This window comes from Monodon monoceros, unplaced genomic scaffold (genome assembly GCF_005190385.1).
Source record: "Monodon monoceros isolate NGI ecotype Baffin Bay Population unplaced genomic scaffold, NGI_Narwhal_1 Super_Scaffold_3, whole genome shotgun sequence".
Taxonomy (NCBI): Eukaryota; Metazoa; Chordata; class Mammalia; order Artiodactyla; family Monodontidae; genus Monodon; species Monodon monoceros.
The window spans coordinates 33,117,969-33,138,478 of record NW_021703780.1 but is presented as its reverse complement, the minus strand read 5'-3'; the positions used below and the strand labels follow the sequence as shown (position 1 = coordinate 33,138,478).

At 46.5% G+C, this 20,510-nt stretch overlaps 1 protein-coding gene across 9 annotated transcripts in view; it reads right to left on the bottom strand.

Annotated features, from left to right (window-relative positions):
• CCND3 (cyclin D3) overlaps positions 1–20,510 on the bottom strand; it is an 81,705-nt gene that overhangs the window by 19,249 nt on the left and 41,946 nt on the right. Inside the window, exons 1-3 of one of the 9 annotated variants that reach the window (XM_029242059.1) lie at positions 11,798–12,664; positions 7,839–7,943; positions 4,026–4,114 (exon numbers count right to left, since the gene is read on the bottom strand). The exons of 2 other annotated variants lie outside the window; for them this stretch is intronic. The gene's annotated coding sequence lies outside the window, so the exon portion shown is untranslated. Of the gene's footprint in view, positions 1–4,025; positions 12,665–20,510 lie in introns of those variants that run through there. 6 more of the 9 variants (XM_029242057.1, XM_029242056.1, XM_029242058.1 and 3 more) reach the window with 6 other exon arrangements.

Sequence of the window (20,510 nt, the reverse complement as noted above, 5' to 3'; positions counted from 1 at the left end):
GGAAAGACCAAGGGTTACTGCTTCCTCCTCCATGGCCATCCTAACCAGTCCTTTGTTCTCAAGGCCACCTGTGCCCAATGTTCTCAAGGCAGACCATTATTTCCCACCCCTCTCTTAACTTGTACATTTTTTAATGAATAGCATCACCTTTCTTCAGAGTCCTCAGATTTTAAGCCATCTTGGATTTCTTCCTTTCTTGGGTTTCCTATATCCAATTAGTTACCTGGCCCAACAAAACCATTCTCTGAAGCTCACTTAGATCCCACTCTTCCTATTCCTCCAGTAGGCTTTTAACAAATTCCTCAAAATTTTCCACCAAAGTAAACCCCCTTGACAGCAGAGAGAATTCATCTCTCTGAGGAATCTGGTTGCATAATCTAAAATTGCCTTCTGCAAACCTGAAAGTCTAATATTCTGCCTTAAAAATGTATATACATTTCGCATGTGGTCCATCATACAGTCATAACTGTTATAAAAATAATGGTTTAAATTACTTATGGTTAGGAAAATGAAACTCCATGGAACTCATGTGTATCATAAAACTAACCGAAGGAGTCTCAAACCCTCTTTTGAAAGGCTGGGCCTACATTACTATTGCAGAAGCCTCCCTGAGAGGCCCTAGGTCTTCACCCTGCTTCCACACAGATCCAGGATCCGTGGCCCAGAGCCATCAGATTAATCTCTCACAGACATGCCTTTCATCTCCAGTCCAAGGACCTGCTTATCAGGTCAAATTTAAAAGTCAACCAGCCTGGCTTTTAAAGTTCTCCTTCAAGAGGGCCAAGGCACCCCATCCCATTTTATCTTAGCTGGAGCACTCCAGCCCACCTCAGGACCTTATCACCCACCACTGGCATCCTTTCTCCAAATCTAGCTCCTTCCTTCAAGGCCTAGCTCCTGGCCCACCAATTCCAGGAAACTTGCAGAGTTGTAAGATTGAAAGATTCAGGGAAATTTTGAGACAAAAGGATTGTTGATGCCCAAAGAGGGGAACTGACTTGCCCAAGGGCACACAACCAGTGAAAGGTTGTTACAGACTATTTTCATTGTTTCCCCCAAAACTGGAAACTCCTGGGGGTGGGTACCACATCATTTTATTCCCCAAATTTGTTAACCTCCTGTAAGATAAAGACATGGCTGTGGTTCTGGACTCCCTGCTCAGGCAACTCCCCTGCTTGGAAGGCCTTTCCTCCACCTCTGTTCAGTCATTCACACTTGCAAAATCCAGTTTAAGATCCCTCTAATTGTAGGTTATTCACTTTTTCCTTTTTAAATTGTCATTAGTGTTGTTAAAACACTGAGCAAAAAAATACATGTTTAGACAAGATCCATATTTCCCCCAAACTCACAAATCCAAGCCAGGTGACTTTTTCTTTTCTTTTTTTTTTTAACATTCCCTCCAAGAGTGTTTGAATCATTAATTCTCTCATTCATTTATTCCACAGATCTTCATTGACATGCTATCAAATGCCAAGATCCTCCTGGGGCCATGAATACAAGGACAAATAAGACAGCTCTTTTCTCTTAAAGAAAATACAGTCTCCTGGGGGAAACAAAATGTACTTTGCTTTCCTTTTTTCTTTTTCTTTTTTTTTTTTTGCTTTCCTTCTTAATAATTTACCTTTGCTTGATTCTTCAATTGACTCAAGTATGTGGGTTTTGGGGCTTTGACTCATCCTGTGGCCAGAAAGTTCCCTGAAATCAGGAATTGAATCTTCTAATCTTTTTGTATCTAAGTAGAATATGTTCCAGTTAGTACTGGTTGTCCTGATATAATTATTAACGGTGCACCCTTTCATTCTCAAAAGTGCCCAGTTTGGAATAACAAGTGTTGGTGAGGATGTGGAGAAATTGGAGCCCTCCTACACTGCTGATGGGAATGTAAAATGGTGCGGCCACTTTGGAAAACAATTCGGCAGTTCCTCCAAATGTTAAACAGAGGGACTTCCCCGATGGCGCAGTGGTTACGAATCGACCTGCCAATGCAGGGGATACGGGTTCGATCCCTGGTCCGAGAAGATCCCACATGCTGCGGAGCAACGAAGCCTGTGCACCGCAACTACTGAGCCTGCGCTCTAGAGCCCGTGAGTCACAACTACTGAGCCTGTGTGCCACAACTACTGAAGCCCGCACGCCTAGAGCCCGTGCTCCGCAACAAGAGAAGCAACGCAGTGAGAAGCCCGCGCACCTCAAAGAAGAGTAGCCCCAGCTCGCCGCAACTGGAGAAAGCCCATGCGCAGCAATGAAGACCCAGTGCAGCCAAAAGTAAATAAATAAATTTTAAAAAGCATTCCAGATTGGATTAATAAATTATATGATCACCTTTTACCTAGGGTGGCCTTAGCATGAATGATTGACAGCATAAGGGCTTTTGAGTTAAACCTGGGCTGAATCCCACCTCTGCCACTGACTTCTTGTGTGACCTGGGAGAAATGATCTGATTCCTCGTCTGCAAAATAGGGTAGTAATGTCTGCCTCAGAGGCCTGTTGTGATGTAAGTAAGCTTGTGCGTGAAGAGTGCTGGGAGCCCCCCAATCCCATATTCAAAGTACTCAACTTTTAGTAGACATTCACACTGGAAAAGTCTGATCCAGAACAGATGGATGGACCAATGGATGGAGCAAGCCTGAAGCAACTCAAAATTCAGGGAGCAGGTTATACCCACTCCACAAAACGATATGTTCTCCTTAAAAAGGTACTCAAGGAGAAGCAGCAGACCAAGTTCCCCGCTGTCATCCATTCTGCTTGGTCATTCAGCACCCACATCCGGTGCCCTACAGGGTGCAAAGCCCTAGGCTGAGCTTCCTGGAGAATAATGGGGAGAGATCAGGATACCCACTTTCAGAAGTTTCCCCTCAACAGCGGGAGGCTGGGCGTGTGCAGAGGAAGAAGGCAGCCGGCACAAAGGCCACGTAAACAAGTCCCGGCTGACCGGAAGCACCCCTGGTCTGAGTGCCTCTGAGCAGATAACCCCAACTAGGTCAACCGTGTGCTCTCCCTGAGATGTGCCCTCCATCACCTACCATCGAATGCTGAGGTGTGTCAAATAGTCCCAGTGATGCCTTAATCAAAACCCTCATGCACAGCTCCCCTCGCTCCTCCATACTCCATCTGCCTCTAGAACTACAAAAACATCTTCCAGGGCTTAAGCCCAGGCCCTGGTTTTCTCCTCTCACGTACACCTCTGAGACCTCACCCTATTCCTTCAGCCTCAGCTTTCATGTTTCTCCAGCTCTAACCTTCATCCCGAACTCCCAGCCCACACCCCCACCTGGATGTCACACAGACACCTCGAACACAAGATGCTCGAAACCTATCTCTCCTTTTTTTTTGCATTCTGTGTTGGTTAACCATGATCCACTGGGTCACCCAAGATGAAAACATGGACATTAGTCTTTCTCAGCTCCTCTGGATCCGAGCTTCCACATCAATCTATAAGCAGATCCTGTCACCTCTACTTCCAAAATGTTTCTGGAATCTGGCCCCTCCATTCAAGGCTCCGGTACTCCCAGCTAAGCCTAGCACTGCAGCAACACTCTCTTCCCATGGTCTCTCTACCTCCATTCACCCTCTCCAGCCTGTGTTCCCCAGGATTGCCCAACCACTCTTTAAAAACTTCAGGAATGCACACGTGCTCCCTTTGCTTCTTTAAACCTTAAAATCTCTGTGTCTACAGGGCAAAATCCAGACCACTTATCCGAAATGGACGTGCAAAGTCGGCCATTAAAAAAAAAGGCTGCCATGATCTACCCTAAATTCTCCCTCCAGCTTTATCTCCCCTCCAATCCCCCCACCCCTTCCGACCTATACTCCAGGGCCACTGAGTGTCCAACACGGATGCTCCTACTCAGCCCACACACTGCTTTCTGCCTAAACCCCACATCCCCTCTTCAAATGCTCCATGTCCTTCAAGGCCTGCTCATATATCACTTCTGCAGAGATGCTCGCCTCAGTTTCTCTGCTGAAGTCTGAAGGGAGCTGTGGGGTGAGATACAGGGTCCACAGAGGCCACCCTGACTACTGACCAGGAAGGAGGAGTGTGCCTTTGCGAAGTCATCATAATTCAGGGTCGGGTCCTCAGCTTTGCAGGAGAAAGTGTGTTTCTTGAGGCTGCCTGTGGAGTAGACACAATCTAATTGTCTCCAATAAAGGCCATGGAAAGAAACAGAGAGACAAAACAGAAAAACAGAGCCACAGGTGAACCTCAATCCCAGCTGATCCTCCCATGCTGTCATTGACACGGGAAGTCAAAGTCCAACCAGAGTGTGGCATGGTGAGCAGAGCAGCCTGTCCTCAGCCAAGGCACCCACTGTTCCCACAAAAGACCGTGTAGGGACTTCCCTGGTGGCGCAGTGGTTAAGACTCCGCGCTCCCAATGCAGGGGGCCTGGGTTCGATCCCTGGTCAGGGAACTAGATCCCACATGCATGCTGCAACTAAGAATTTGCATGCCATAACTAAGACCTGGCACAAATAAATAAAAAGACCGTGTAGAGCAATGGTCGACATTGTGAGTCAAGAGTTACAGAACTGGCTGGGGGCTTCCTGGTGGCGCAGTGGTTGAGAGTCCACCTGCCAATGCAGGGGACACGGGTTCGTGCCCCAGTGTGGGAAGATCCCACATGCCGCGGAGCGGCTGGGCCCGTGAGCCATGGCCGCTGAGCCTGTGCGTCCGGAGCCTGTGCTCTGCAACGGGAGAGGCCACAGCAGTGAGAGGCCTGCGTACCGCAAAAAAAAAAAAAAAAAAAAAAAAGAGTTACAGAACTGGGGTTTGAAACCCAGCGTGGCCACTTACTCTGTGACTTTGGATGACTTAACCTAGACTCTTGCCTTCCTCATCTGTCAAATGGGGCTAGTGATTCCCTTTGTCCTGGCTATTCCATCTGCCTGGACCACTCTTCCCCTAGATTCCCACACAGCACCCTTCCCCCTTCTCTCATGCCTCTGCTCACTGTTCACCTTCTCAGAGAGGCTTTCCTGACCTTTTTAGATAAAATGGGAGCCACTTCCCCTACCTCTAGAATTCCCATCCTCCTAACCCTGCCACATCCCCAGTGCCTGGACCAGGGCTTGAGGGAAGTGTTCAACAAATGCAGCAGAATGGATGAGTGAAGCAAACGGATCCCACAGAGGTGTGAGGCTGTAAACTGTACAGAACTGTGCATGGCCCACCCCATGCAATGTTACAGTTTATTAGGAGAGCCTCCTACTGAGAGCCTGCCACATACCAGGCACCCAGAGATGCCCAAGGGGAGCTGGGGGCTCAGAGTCCTGTTGGAAAAACAGATGGAAACCTCGGGAGAAGGGCACCTGCTCCAGGCTGTATGTGTGTGTGTGTGTGTGTGTGTGTGTGTGTGTGTGTGCGCACGCGCGTGCGTGTTTATGTGGTTTTTCTCCTAGTGAAGACTTAGTGATGCTTAGTGAGGTGCAAGGACCAGGAATATTTGGTGTGTGGTTCAGCACTGCCAGCAGGTAGGGCGCAAGACAGGATGGTGGCAAGAACGGAGGCCGGACAGAAGGCAGGGCAGATCATGAAGGACTTTGTGGCTGCAGCAGACTCTGAGCTGTGCCCCAAAGGCAATGGAGAGCTATTAAAGGGTTTTCATCTGCACCAGAACCTGAGTACATAAGCATCTGGAGTTTCAGGAAGAGTAAACTAAGTGAGCAGTTACGAGGTTCTGGTAATAACTTAGTGAGAAATTCCAAGGGCAGCTTATGATACTGGAAGAAATGCAGGAGACAGAATCACTGGGACTCGGTGGCCATTTTGATGGTGGTGGGGAGAATAGTCCAGGCCGACTCTCGGGAGTCTGGCTTCGGCAATTTGGAGGAAGGTGCTTCTGTTTCCTAGGATTAGGAATCTAAGTGGAAGAACAGATTTAGGGGAAAAGATTCTCTGTTTCACAGGTTGCCGTTGATGTGTCCACATTCAAGTGAAGTCCCACACCGGCCGGACATAATAAATAGGCGTCATTTATAGAGTCCTTACCGTGCACTTGGAATGCCGAGTCTACTTTCATTCTCACAACAATCATCTAAGGTAGGCATTACTATCCCATTTCACAGGTAAAGAGACTGAGACTAAAAAAATAACCTTTAAGGTCTACAGCCAACATGGGCCCCGCTGGAGTGTGAGCTCTGGCCCTGGCTGCAGACACCCTCCCCTCTCTCCGATCTTGACCTGGATGCCTTGAGCCTGGACGACAGGGGTATGCAGGCACCTCTGAAGTCCTCAGCACAGGCAACCCAGCCCCGGACTGGATGCTGCCACCTAGGAAATGTGGGAGAGCAGAATACAGAGATCACCCACATCCAAGGGGTAAGTGGAGAAAGAGGGGCCTCGGAAGGGAACAACAGCCCGAGAGGTGGGGAGAGAAGGGAGAAAGCTGAAGCAAAGAGCTGATGCCAGATCACGACGCCGCCAGAGGTCAGCAGAGCCAGGACCCCTCTCTCAGCCCAAGCACCCCCCAGCCCCACTGACGCATTCTTTCTTCAGATACGTTAACAGAGGCCAAGGGTTAAGGTCGAGCCCTCCTTGGCTCTAGAAGCCTCTGTGTCTCTTTAGATCAGTTTGCCTATTTTTACTCTGACCCGTTATGTATCGATTTTATAGTTTACCTCAGAGCAGAGGATCTTAATTTCAATTTCTGGGAAGTTTCTTCCAGGCTGACCTCCTGCAGTGTGGAATGTAACAAAAATATTATCTATTAGGCCTGTAGACTCAGATCTAGATGAAAATACAGGCTCTGCTGTGTGACCTTGACCCTCAGCCTTCTCACCTATAAAATGGGGATCATATAAGCTGCTTGTAGGGGTGGTTCTGAGGGAGAGAAATGCACCTCCAACATCCAGTTTATGGTATGTGTTGTAATTATTACGTTGTCTCCATTTACTGCTTGGCTTCATTCCTGATCACTTGGTGAACTGGTGAAGAATCCTTTTTTTTTCAGCGGCGCCACGGGATCTTGCGGGATCTCAGTTCCCCAACCAGGGGTTGAACCCGGGCCATGGCAGTGAAAGCCTGGAAACTTGACCACTAGGCCCACTAGGCTACCAGGGAACCGCCGAGCTTATGAAGAATTCTGATGCCCCTACTCCACTCCCAGACCGGGAGACCAGAATCTCCAGGCCTGGGGCCCAGGTTCTGTATGTTTATCCCCAGGTGGTTATGAAACACGTCCAGGGCTGAGCCACAAGTCCCACTCCGGCAAGGAATTACTCCCTCCTTCCTATATATCTTCATGCTGAATTTCTCAGTCTATCCGTAAACTACCTCTTAGAAGGAAGGTCTGTCTCTCCTAGGATCATACATTCTCAGAGGGCCACCCCCTCCCAGGACGAATGTGGTTATTCCCAAACCAACAATCTATTGAGTCATGCCTCCTATCCATTTACAAGAATTTCATTGTCAAAGGGCAACCGGGAGCTTTCTAATTTATTCATATATCCCCTCATTTGCAGTTGCCCCTTGAAGCTCTCTACAACACGGATAATTGAGAATTCACACACATTCTGGGGTGAGGTTGGAACAAATGGAAAGAGAAGAAGTTTAGCACAAGTTCATCCAAGTCTCCTCCAGGTAGGAGTATGTGCTTCATAATTAATGATAACAAGAACAACAGAAACAGTTATATATTCTGTGTGCCAGGCATGGTTCTAAATGTGTTACATTAATTAATTATTTTAATCCTCAAATTTATTGTTATCCCCGCTTTACAGAGGAGGAAACTGAGAGGTCCAGGATCTGGATTTAATGATTTAAGGACAAGCTAAGGAGACATGGACTGGGCAAGCCCCCAGCGGCCTCAAACCAGAGACCACTGAAGAAGAAAAACTGACCTTGTCCCCAGGCCTGGGGAGGATGAAGGAGGAAGAGGGCTGACTCCCAGGAAACCAGACTGGGGGGGTCACAGCTGACCACAGGCCAAAGGCTTCCTGGATTCCCTAGCAGAGGAATGAGACACATGAAAGGGAAATTCCTCCAGGAAAAGACAGCATTTTTGAGGGTTTTTTGCCCTCATCTCTGATTTCAGACCCATGGTTTCTTTGCTGAGTCATGGAGGACATTTTGAAAGGGGTGGGGCGGTGGCGGAGTATCAAGTCCCGGCTCCCAAGGCCGGACTCGCTGGGGGCCTCCTGGGCAGCCCAGCTCTCTGCCCCTGGAAGGCTGACACCACCCAGCACCTGTTCTAAAAATAGTTCACCAGGAGGAAGTATATTCTACTCTCTTCTTCCTCATCTCCCCCTGAGTCTCTTCAGTGAACAAATTAAAACACGAATGAATGCTTGAATGAATAATCAAGTCAATAAGTGATGGGACAAACATTTACTGATCCCCTACTGAAGGCTTTGGAATCAGATACCCCTTGGATTCCAGCTCTGCCACTCATGACACTAGGCAGGCGACGGAGCCTCAGTTTCTTCACGTGTAAAATGGGGGTATTTGTTTCAGTCTACAAGCTTGAGGGGAGGGCCAAGGGAGGTAAGAGAGGCAAAACTCTTGGCACCCGGTGGCATTCCATAAATGGTACCTCCTGTGTGCCAGGCACCGAGAGGGGTTGGATATCAAAGAGGAATACACCTGGTTCTCTAGTTCACAGCCCAGTGGGAGGGGAAATAGAGATACAATGAATCAACACAATGGATGAGTGCTAGGAGACAGGCCAGGTCCCAAGGCAAAGGACACAGAAGGGAAAAAGACCAGCTTCCAAGTTGGGATGGGGCACATCTGGAAGTTTCTGCTAAAGTCTCTGGTCCAGAGCTTCTCAGACAATCACCTGCACAGAACCACCCGGGACTTTGTGAAAATGCAGAGTACGATTCAGCAGTTCTGGGTGGGGCCTGAGATTCTGCATTTCTAACTAGCTCCCCCAGCAATTCTGAACCTGGGATCACACTTTGAGTCCACAGCAAGGCAGCTGTCAGCTGTCCTCACACCCACAAATTTCTCTATTACTCTTTGTATCCATTTTAGGACACCTGCTCAAAGTGACTTGCAGAACCTGGTAACTGGGCAGCTACCTGAGCCCCTCCCCAGATCCCAGAATCAAAGTCACAGATACACCCTGGTGACTCTGTTGCCCACTAAGGTTCATGTCCTTGAAGGTGGTTATTTATTTGCTTCCTCCAGCCTTCCCCTTTCTAGGCCAGATCATCCAAATGCTTCAAATATTTTCACATCCGGTATTTTGTAATGAATTCCCTTTAAAAGGTCATATATTTAGGAGAAAGGAGTTTAATTATGAGTCTTTTATTAATGTAAACCATCTTCATTCCATATCAAGGGGTAGGAGAGGGGAAACCATTGGAAAAGATTAGAATTTTTTGCTCATTTTGATAAAACAGCGGTTATCAACAAAGATAACATTTAGCTGACAGCAAACAGGGTAAGATGTGTCACCAATTCAAAGATTATTTTAGATAAATCACTGCACCAGAAAACATAACTTGCCCTAAAATCTTACGGTTCACATATGGCAGGAACTTTGATGGAGTTTTCCCCAAATTTGACAACTACCCTAATATTTATATGATATCACCAGGCACTTGTGAAGCTGAAATAAACTTTTCTAAACCATCGATAATTTAAAAAACCTCCAATCAACCATGCTAGATAACACTGGGTTATCTTTTATTTTCTCTATGGAAACTGTCATAAGAAGACACAAAGAGGATGCAGCCAAAAGATGTAGGAAAAAAGTATTACAGAAGAGAATCAAGTAGATAACACAAATATTCTGTTATTTTTCTGGATTTGGTGACATTTGTGGTATTTTTCATGTTTAACATTTTTCTAATATGTCGTGATTTCATTTCAAAATCTGAATATTCACTTTTGCACCTTTTATATTTGGGATTTTGCAGTGTTTTTCTTAAAGAGGGCCCCCCAAAATTGCCTAAGCTTTAGACCCAACAAAATCCGAATCTATCCTGGGGCAGAGTGGAAAGCTCATGGGCTTTGGTGTCAGTCCTGGGCTTAAATCACAGATATATCCCTTGCTGGCTGTGTGCTGTGTGGCCTTAGACAAGTAACTTAACTTCTCCTGAACCACAGTTTTCCCCTTTATCTAAAATGGGATGGAATATCTATCTCACAGGCTTGTCTCAAGGATTAAACAAGATGCTGCATGTAAAGTGGCTATTATGTGGCCATCTCAATGACCTTGTGGTAAAGAGAGAATTGAGACAGTGATAGGTTCATTTGAGGTCACACAGCTGAGGACACGTACTTTAGAAAAAGAAGTCTGGATTTCAAGTTTATATTAACAATCCTCCTTCCTCTCTATCTCCCCCACCCCTTTCAAGACAGGAAGTAAAAAGCAATCCCATGTTATCCGTGAGCCCAACTAACTCTAACCCATTCCTCTTCACCAAAGAGAGGTCACAGAGCCATTTCCCACCACCAGCACAACCCGCCCCCACGTGGGGAATATGAAACGAGCACCCACCCTGACAGCGCCTGTGAGAAATCATGAATCAGATGAAATTAAGAAATACTTGGCCTTTTGTTGAAATCATATACTTGGTTACCAGTTTTATGTTCTCTTTTTTCCACCAACTCAGACAACCCCAAGTTTCTTCTCTTCTTTCGACAAACCTGTGCCGGTTTCTTTACAAGCATTATCACATTTCTTTCTCACTGTGGCTCCACACGATAGGTAGTTATTACCCCCATTTTGTGGATAGAGAAACTGAGGCTCAGAGAGGTGAAGCACCTTGCCTGGGTATGAATCCCAGTCTGCCTGCTGTCAGAGGCCAGGCTCCTAATCATCTGACAACGTTGTCGTCCTGCCAACTGCCCCTCCTGTACCTCTCAGGACAGTGGAATTGGAACTCAAGTGTGCACTGGAGTCAGGAGTGGACAATGAGAGGACCCTTGTGCCTCCATAGCTCCCCTGAAGCCCAGCATTGCCCAGCGGTGCCAGACTACTCCTACCTCCCCTCGACTTGCCTACCGACTCATCCTTTTGCTCCCAATCCTCCCTGCAGAGTAGAGCTAAGAGCTCCCTGCCTCTTGAGGAGCTATGGGATGGGCATCAGAAGACTCTGGTTCTAATCTGGTTGGGCCACCATCTCACCCTTAGGCAAGTTGGTGGATCTCTCTAGACCTCATTTGCCACAATTTAAAAATAAGTTAGGGGGGCTTCCCTGGTGGCACAGTGGTTGAGCGTCCGCCTGCCGATGCAGGGGACACGGGTTCGTGCCCCGGTCCGGGAAGATCCCACATGCCGCGGAGCGGCTGGGCCCGTGAGCCATGGCCGCTGAGCCTGCGCGTCCGGAGCCTGTGCTCTGCAACGGGAGAGGCCACAGCAGTGAGAGGCCCGTGTACCGCAAAAACAAACAAACAAACAAAAATAAATAAAAATAAGTTAGGAAAACAGACTCCCAGGATCCTTGGCAGTTCTGACATTCTCCAAGTGAGCCCACCTGGAGTACATATATGCAGATTATTGAACGTGTTCTTGCTGATTTTCTGAAGATTGCTCCCACCCAGAGCTAGAGTGTTCTCTGTTTATAGCGCATCATGAAGGCTGCAAGGTAGATATGGTGGTTAACACGAGGTGGCTGTGGAGTTTAGATTAGCCTTGGCTCTTGAATCCTGGCTCGCCCAGACCCTGGCTACATGGTCTTGGGCAAGTCCTTAACCTCCTGAAGCTTCCTTTTCCTCCTCTACAAAATGGTGGTCTCATAGTGATCCCCATCCCATAAAGCTGTTGTGAGGATAAGAGAGATGGGGCCTGGAAAGCACTTAGTGCCAGGCTGCGGACTCAACCAAGAAGGCCATTTACGATCATTACCATGTGTGATGTCCTCAGGCTTCCTTGTCTATTTTTTTGGGGGGGGGCTGCATTGGGTCTTCGTTGCTGCGGGCGGGCTTTCTCTAGTTGCGGCGAGCAGGGGCTACTCTTCGTTGTGGTGCACAGTGGCTTCTCTTGTTGAGCAGCACAGGCTCTAGGCGCGCGGGCTTCAGTAGTTGTGGCGCACGGGCTTAGTTGCTCCGCGGCATGTGGTCTCTTCCTGGACCAGGGCTCGAACCCGTGTCCCCTGCATTGGAAGGCGGATTCTTAACCACTGTGCCACCAGGGAAGCCCTCCTTGTCTATTTTTGACCTGGTATATAGACACTGAAAGGGGTACCCTGGAAGGAAGACTGAGGTGCAGAAGAAGCAAGAGACATGGGATGGACAGATGGTGCAACTCCGGATGGCTGCACCTGGCTGATCTGGGAAAGAGAAGGGCCTCACCCTCTGTCCAGCCCCACCCACGTGTGTCTGGGCAACGTCAATGAGATGTTGGGCTGGAAAATGCTGGAGAACATGAAAATATCCAAAGTGGGAATGACAGATATTTCTGAAATGCATTCCAAATTTTCTATCTCAGCAGGCAATGCCAAATCTCTGGGCTCAAGCATAGAATCTGTTCTTTCCTTCCCTCCACATTGGCACCATTCCTAATCAGAATTTCATTCTCCATTCAAGCAGTCAGCTCGAAGCCTCCAACTCTTCCAGCCTCAGAGAGCTCAGCCCATCTGCTCTAAATCCTTTAAAACAAACAAATAAACTGGTAAAACAAACAACATTCCTACCATTTCTCTCTCTTCAAAAAAAAAAAACCTTGGCATTTATTTAAAATACTAAAAAATGGAAACAACCTAAATGTCCAACAATAGAGGATTCATTAAATAAATTATAACCTTAAAATTTTTAATTAAAAAAAATAAATTATAACCTTACAATAAAATACTATACTATAATAGAATATTATACTATATTATATATTATGGTTGAATACCATAATATCAACCATGGATGTAGAATAGAGTGGTAGTTATCAGTGTGACCCCTGGAGGTGGACTGACCCCATGTCTGCCACATACCAGCTGTGTGGCCTTGACAAGTCTCTTTCTGCCGTAGGTGTGCATCCGAAAAATGACAATAATAATAAAAAGAGCTCTAGACTCTGCAGTGAGACTTCCTGCCTGGTTTAAATCCCAATTCTGTCACATTCTAATAGCTGTACAATCTCGGACAGGTGAATTAAGCCTTCTGTGCCTCAGTTTCTTCTACTGTAAATGAAATCTACCACGGGGATTTTGGGAGGTGCGAATTAAATGAGCTAACACATGTAAAAGCCTTAGAACAGCTAATCTGATATTATCTTTCCCCACCACCACCCTGCCTCTAACCGCCCCACCCCCCGCAAGTGATTTCTAAATATAAATGCACATCCAAGTCACTTAGAACGCACCACCTCGAAAAGGAACACCTGAGCTACTCCAGCTGTGCCTGCATCCAGCTCAGGTGGGCGCCTTGGCAGGGGCGTCTGTCATCCGTAAGAGCTGCCTGAGCAGGCGCTAACCCTCGTCGCTTCCCCTCTAACGCGAGCAGCTGGGGGTGGCTGGGGCCCACTTTGGTCCGGAAAAACAACAGTCCGAGCTCAGGGTCTGGTGAGCCACGTGATGGGGCGCACTGCCCTTGAGCTGAACTGGAAGCTCGATGGCTGTCTGCAGCGGGCTCCTGATGGAGGGTCCCAAGCGCCCTCGTTACCCTCAACAACAGCCCAACTCGGCCGGCCGGGGTCACAGGGAGGCAGCCACCTGTTGAACCACAGCACGGTTCAGTTCCCACCTTGGCTCTTCCTCTGCGTAAACCCGGGCCCTGTCATCAATTTAACCCTGAAAAGGGGGCAGGGGGGTGGGGGCCAATCTGCTATTTCTCTTGAACTCAACTGTCTATTCCCCACGGTTCTGGGCTCCCAGCAGAATGACGGTAATTCATATGGCGCATTATACTTTTTCAGAGTTTACACACACATGATCCCATTTTAAAATGATCGTCGTTTATGTCTGTACAATGCTTAACCATGTTAGAAAGTGCTTTCTCCTCCACTAACTGATTTCACCCTTTTTTTTTTTTTTTTTTCCGACCGTGCAGCTTGGCTTGGGGAATCTTAGTTCTTCCACCAGGGATCCAACCCGTACCCCCTGCAGTGGAAGCGCAGAGTCTTAACCACTGGACCGCCAGGGAAGTCTTGATTTCATCTTCACAGGAACACTGGGAGCTGAACTGGAGAAACTAGAGCGGGGGAAGGGACAGGGCATCGCCTGGGGAGGTGGCTTCAGGGCCACCCGGGCAGCGTGACCTTAGCGAAGGCACCTCATGCCAGACCTACCTCCTCAGCCTCTAAAATCTGACCCGCCAACATGTTCAGAGGGGCCCCCACTCCTGGGGGGACTCCAGGTAACCAGCACCCTAAGACAGCTGCGCACCCCACACAGCCAAGTATTAACCGACAGTGCGAGACACAACTGCTGAGTGGACAGGACAGAGGCACCCAGGGGCCTCCGGTCAGCACATTCTCTCCCAGTAGGCCCTTCCCCAGGAGGGACCAGAGGGGAATCAGAAGGGGGCTAGGCGGGTATGGGGTTGAACTAAGGGAGGGGCCATAGGGTTCCAGTGCTGGGGGCACAGCCCGAGTGGTGACTCTTTTCACAATAGGGAATAATCACTAGGTCAGGCCCCCTCTCCACTCAGTGACCTCTTTCCTCTTTTAAAAAGTATCCAGGGCTGGGAATTCCCTGGCAGTCCAGTGGTTAGGGCTCTGTGCTTTCAGTGCTGCCCCGGGTTCGATCCCCGGTCAGGGAACTAAGATCCCACAAGCTGCGCAGCATGACGAAAAACAGAAAAGTATCTAGGGCTAATGGACCTTTTTTAGAAAGTAGATGGATATGTTAGCTTCCTGGTCCAATGACAATTAGGCCTTGCTGGTCTGGAAGCCATTCCAGTAACTCTGCACTCCTGTGCTCCATCCATTCTCTTTTGACCCCATGTCTACTGCTCAGAGTCTGATTCTGCTTTCCAGCTCTGGAAGGAGGTGAGGGAAGCAGGGAGAGATACATCACTGAAGCTGTTAGATTGTATTATTATTCCTCTTATTCTGATTTTATATATGAGGAAACCGAGGCTCTGAGAAGTTGTGAAAACAAAGCTGTCTTCTGCACGTGAAAGATATCAGACTATCAGCTCCTTGGGGTGGAGATCCCACGGGACTGACCTGGACAACACCACCTGGCACCGCAGCACAGAGCCTCCCCGCCAGGAGCCTTCCTCTTCCACTTGCCAGTTCAAATGCGAGGCTGTGTGCGGCTGTCCTTTGCTCAGGGGCCACAGGGCAGCTGTCCCTAAAATAGTCTGACTCTCTGCCAGGAGGGTATATTCGAGGAACTAGATGACAGTTGTAGTGGTAGAGCTGTGTGGCTCCAATCACATCTTTACCCAATCCCCCCCATCTCAAAGCTCGCATTTGCAGAATGACTCACTGACATGAGGGGTCCAGCCTGGGCCCTGAAATGAGAGAATCTTAGGGTCAGAAGGGGAGTCAGGGGCACCTCATTGAGCCTAACCAAATTATTCACTTTCCCCACAACTCTAGTTCCCAGAAATTTACATTTCAGAGACCAATAAAATTTCCCCCAAAATTTTGGAGACCAAAAAGTAAGACTGTTGTCAAGTAAGGTTATCAGGGAAAAAACCTAGTCTATATATACTGTATTTCATAAAATAAAGAATACCTGAACACCAAACCCTTTGAGAAGGCTCAGAATAAAGGACAACACCTTTAATGGAATGAATCTAGTTATGTAAAAAACCCAGTACATCCTCTGATGAAAACTAGTTTGCAGTCACAGTCCTGTACCCGCCCCCTTATGATCTATGCAGCACTTGTGGGAACTTCTTCAATGATGGGAACTCACAATTTCTGAGACAGCCCAATCTATTTTCAAAAAAAACTTTAACGGACTTCCCTGGTGGCGCAGTGGTTGAGTCTGCCTGCCGATGCAGGGGACACGGGTTCGTGCCCCAGTCTGGGAAGATTCCACATGCCGCGGAGCGGCTGGGCGCATGAGCCATGGCCACCGAGCCTGCGTGTCCGAAAACTTTAACTACTAAGATTTCCTTAAACTGTATAATGTACAAATATATTCTTATAAGAATTATATTCTTGGGACTTCCCTGGTGGTGCAGTGGTTGACAATCCACCTGCCAATGCAAGGGACATGGGTTCGATCCCTGGTCCAGGAGGATCCCACATGCCAGGGAGCAACTAAACCTGTGTGCCACAGTTACTGAAGCCCGTGCACCTAGAGCCTGTGCTCTGCAACAAGAGAAGCCACTGCAATGAGAAGCCTGCACACTGCAATGAAGAGTAGCCCCCGCTCGCTGCAACTAGAGAAAGCCTGCACACAGCAACGAAGACACAACGCGGCCAAAAAATAAATTTAAAAAGTTTTTTAAAAAGTGTAAAGAAGAATTAGATCTAAACTATTAGGAATAATGCTTCAATAACCTTTGTCTACCCACTCCACTCCAATACATATTCTGCACCCACCTTCAGCACCAATTCCACTGAGGCCAGGTCCCTGGGAGTAACAAGAATAATAGCTAATATGTTGAGTGCCTACTATGAGCTGAACACTGCTCTCTCTAAGTGGCTAATACATATTCACTCAACTACTTCCTAGAACAACTTTATGTGGTAGGTACAATTGTTATTCCTATTTACAGATTGTAAAAAAGCACAGAGAGTAATTTGCCCAAGTAAGTGGCCAAGTTCAGATTCAAACCCCAGCAGCCTGGCCCCAGGGCCCATCCTCTTAACCAGGACACTCGTTTGTGGTAAGGCTTCCTATGTATCCAATTCAAAGGCAAAAAAATACATTTTCCACTTCCCTCCTCTTCCCATGGCCCCTGCCCCAGTTCATCCTCTCCTATCCCTACCTCCATTATCTCCAACCAAAATACTCCTCCAATCCTGGACACTTTTAAGTTGTTAGTTTAAACTTATTCTCACTATAAAATTAGTTATGTTCAATTAAAGAAAACTGGAAAATATAAAGAAGTAGAAAGAAAAGGAAAGAAAACCAATCTATTTATAGTCTTACCAACCACTGAAACCATCTCTATTAAACATTTTGATAATGTTCCTTCCAGTTTCTTTTTTTTTTTATACATGAGCCTTTTGTTTTCAGACATGAGATTAAAAAAAAAACTTGGCTCTAATCATCCTATACCTAAAATTTTAGTGAAAATTATCTCATGGGCATTTTTCATGTTGTTAAACATAGAATTGTCAGTGTAAAGTTAAGCTCTGATCCTATCAGTTATTGCTCAAAAATTTCCAATAGTTCCCCCCACGCCTATCAAATAAGTTTCAAATTCCTTAGTTTGGCATTCAAGGCCCTCTATGATCTATTGCAGTGTGTTTTATCTCCTATTTCTTCCATACCCTGGACCCTGCCCCAACACATATTCTTGCCTTTGGGGATCTCCATTGCTTGAACACTTCCTACACTTTTTCATACCCCCTGGGTCTTTGCTGACACACACGTTCTAGATTTTAGAGGACACCACCCAATGTTGATTGGTCTATGCTTAAATTCAACTCTTTGTTTTGTTTTCGGCTTATAGCAATACACATTTATTATCTCATAGTTTCAAGTGAGTCAGGAGTTTAGCTGGGCTTTCTGCTCAGGGTTTCACAAAACTGCAGCCAAGGTTTTGGCTGGGCTGCATTCTCATGTGGAGACTCCACTGGGGAAGAATTTGCTTCCAAGCTCATTCAAGTTGGCAGGATTCATGTCTTTGGTGATGTATTAGGCCCTGGCTTCTTCTTACTGGCTGTTGGTTAAACTCAAGTCTTATTTTCCTCCCAAACTTATTTCCACTCCCTACCCCAAACCCAGCTACACATCATTTGCTCAGGACAAAACTCTTGGAGTCATCTTTGACTTTTCTCTTTCTCACGTATCACATCTAGTCCATCAGCAACTCCAAAGGGCTTTGCCTTGGAGTATCTGCTGGGAATCCTGACACTTTTCAGTACCTGCCCCATGACATCTCAAATCCAAGCTGCCTGTATCTGTCACCCATGCTAATGTAATAGCCTATATCTAGACCTTTCTGCTGTACTCTGGCCACCATGCAGACTGTTTCCAATGCAGCAGCCAAACTGTCTTTTAAAAAAGTAAATTAAAGCAAACCATTTCTGGCCTTAAAAGTCACCAATGGCTTTCCATCACATTTAGAATAAAATCCAAAACGCTAGGCCCTGACTATCTCTTGGACCTCATCTATTACCACTCCCCCCATCCTCTACTCCCCTCCAGCCACACCTGCCTCCTAGTTGCACCTCAGGCTCAAGAATTTTTCGGGTCTTTTGCTCATAAAGCTCTTCCTCTGTGCTGGCTGATACAGTGGCCACAAGTTTCTACTGAGCACTTGCAATGTGGTTGGTCTAAACTGAGATGCGCTTCTGAATGTAAAATACACACTGGATCTCAAAGACTTAGTACAAAAGATGTAAAATATCACACTAATAATGTTTTATATTGGTTACATGATGAAATACTATTTTCGATGTATTAGATAAATTAAAATTATTAAAATTAATGTCACCTGTTTCTCTTTATTTCTTAAATGAAGCTACTAGAATTTTAAAAATTATATATGTGGTTTGAAATGCATTTCTATTGGACAGAGCTTCCCTAAACCACTGGTTCTCTACCCTAGCTGCACATTGGAACCACCCAAGGAACTTAAAAAATACTGGCGCCTGGGTTCCATCTCCAGAGATTCATGTTCAGATGGCCTGGAGTGTGGACTGGGATTCTTTTTTTAAACCTCTCCCAGGTGATTTTATGTCCAGCCAGGACTGAGACTCAGAACGGCTCTAGATTTTCCTATAGGTCCTCACTAAGGTCTCAACTTTAATGTTACTGCCTCCCTGACCAGCCCAATTCAAATGGCACCAACATGCCCAGGAAGGCACTCTCCATGCCCAGACTCTGTTTTCTTTTTCTTAATTCTTTCACTGTCAGACATATTACATATTCATTTGTTTAGATGCTTATGGTCTGACTGCCCCATCAGAATGTAAACTCTCCAAGGGCCGGAAGTTTGCCTTCTCCATGCAGTATGTTCAGCACCTAGAACAATGCAGAGCAAGAGAAGGCGCTCAGTCATATTTGTTGAATGAATAAGTGAATGTTCAAGCCACGGACCCATAAAGCTGAGGGCGCCAACCTGCTGGAAGGAGCCACCAGCCATCAAGCTGGCCACGTCTCAGCAAAGTCACCATGAATAATGGCCATGTGCTGGGCATCCCCTAGCTTTCCCCCTCCCTCCTTCCCTCTCACACTCCCTCCCCGCTAAAATATTACCTTTAGAGTGTAAACTTGATATGTTTCTGGAAGACAGTTGGACAATAAGTACCAAACTTTTTTTTTTTTTTTTTTGGTTGCACCATGTGGCTTGTGGGATCTTACTTCCCCGACCAGGGATCGAACCCAGGCCCTTGGCAATGAAAGCTCCGAGTCTTAACCACCAGACCGCCAGGGAATTCCCCGAGATATTTTTAAAACACTCATATTCTTCTAGGAATTTGGTCTAAGAAAGCCAGAGAAGGATATAAATATTTACATATACTTGGATAATCATCCCAAGATTATGCAGAATTTTTAAAGATATGGAAAAATATTCACTATATTAAGTCAGAAAAAAAATTGAGTAAAGAAAGAATGTTAAGATGGTGAAAAACAAGAATGAATAAACAAACTTGGCTAGAGAAGATGATTCTGACTATACTAAAGTATCAATGCATGATTGGCGGGGGGAACTGACATGTTCTGTCTCTTGATCTGGTGCATTGTGCTTGTCACATGACATCTGTGATTTGTGCTCCTGTTTTATGCCCAGAGAGAAACATTCTAAAACATTACTATTGGGACTTCCCAGGTGGCACAGTGGTTAAGAATCCACCTGCCGATGCAGGGGACTCGGGTTCAATCCCTGGTCCGGGAAGATCCCACATGCCGTGGAGCAGAGCAGCTAAGCCCGTGCGCCACAACTACTGAAGCCATTGCGCCTAGAGCCCATGCTCTGCAACAAGAGAAGCCACCACAACGAGAAGCTTGCGCACCGAAAGGAAGAGTAGCCCCCGCTCGCCGCAACTAGAGAAAGCCCGCGCACAGCAACAAAGACCCAAAACGCAGCCAAAAAGAAATAAAATTAAAACATTACTATTGGTCATCTCTACATAGCGGAATTATGGGTGATCTAAATTTTTTCCTTTAAAAATGTTCTTTATTGTCTACAGTAACATGCTCTGTTTCTATACTTTAAAAAAATGAAAAAAAAAAATTAAACCTCACTCCAGTTAGAAATGATCACCCTTATTACAGGTCTTTTAGAAAGCAATTTATCAATAGGTATCAAGGCCTTTCAAAATATTCAAACCAGGCATAGAAAATGTTTGGAAAAATCCACAGCAAGAAATTAATAGTGATCACTTCTGTGGAGTCTTTCTGGTGAAGGGGGTTGTTGGGAAACTTTTACTTCTTTATTTGGTCTATTTCTATCCAGTTTATTTATTTAACAATGAGCATGTACTACTTTCAGAATCTCACAACACACACACACACACACACACACACACACACACACACACACACACA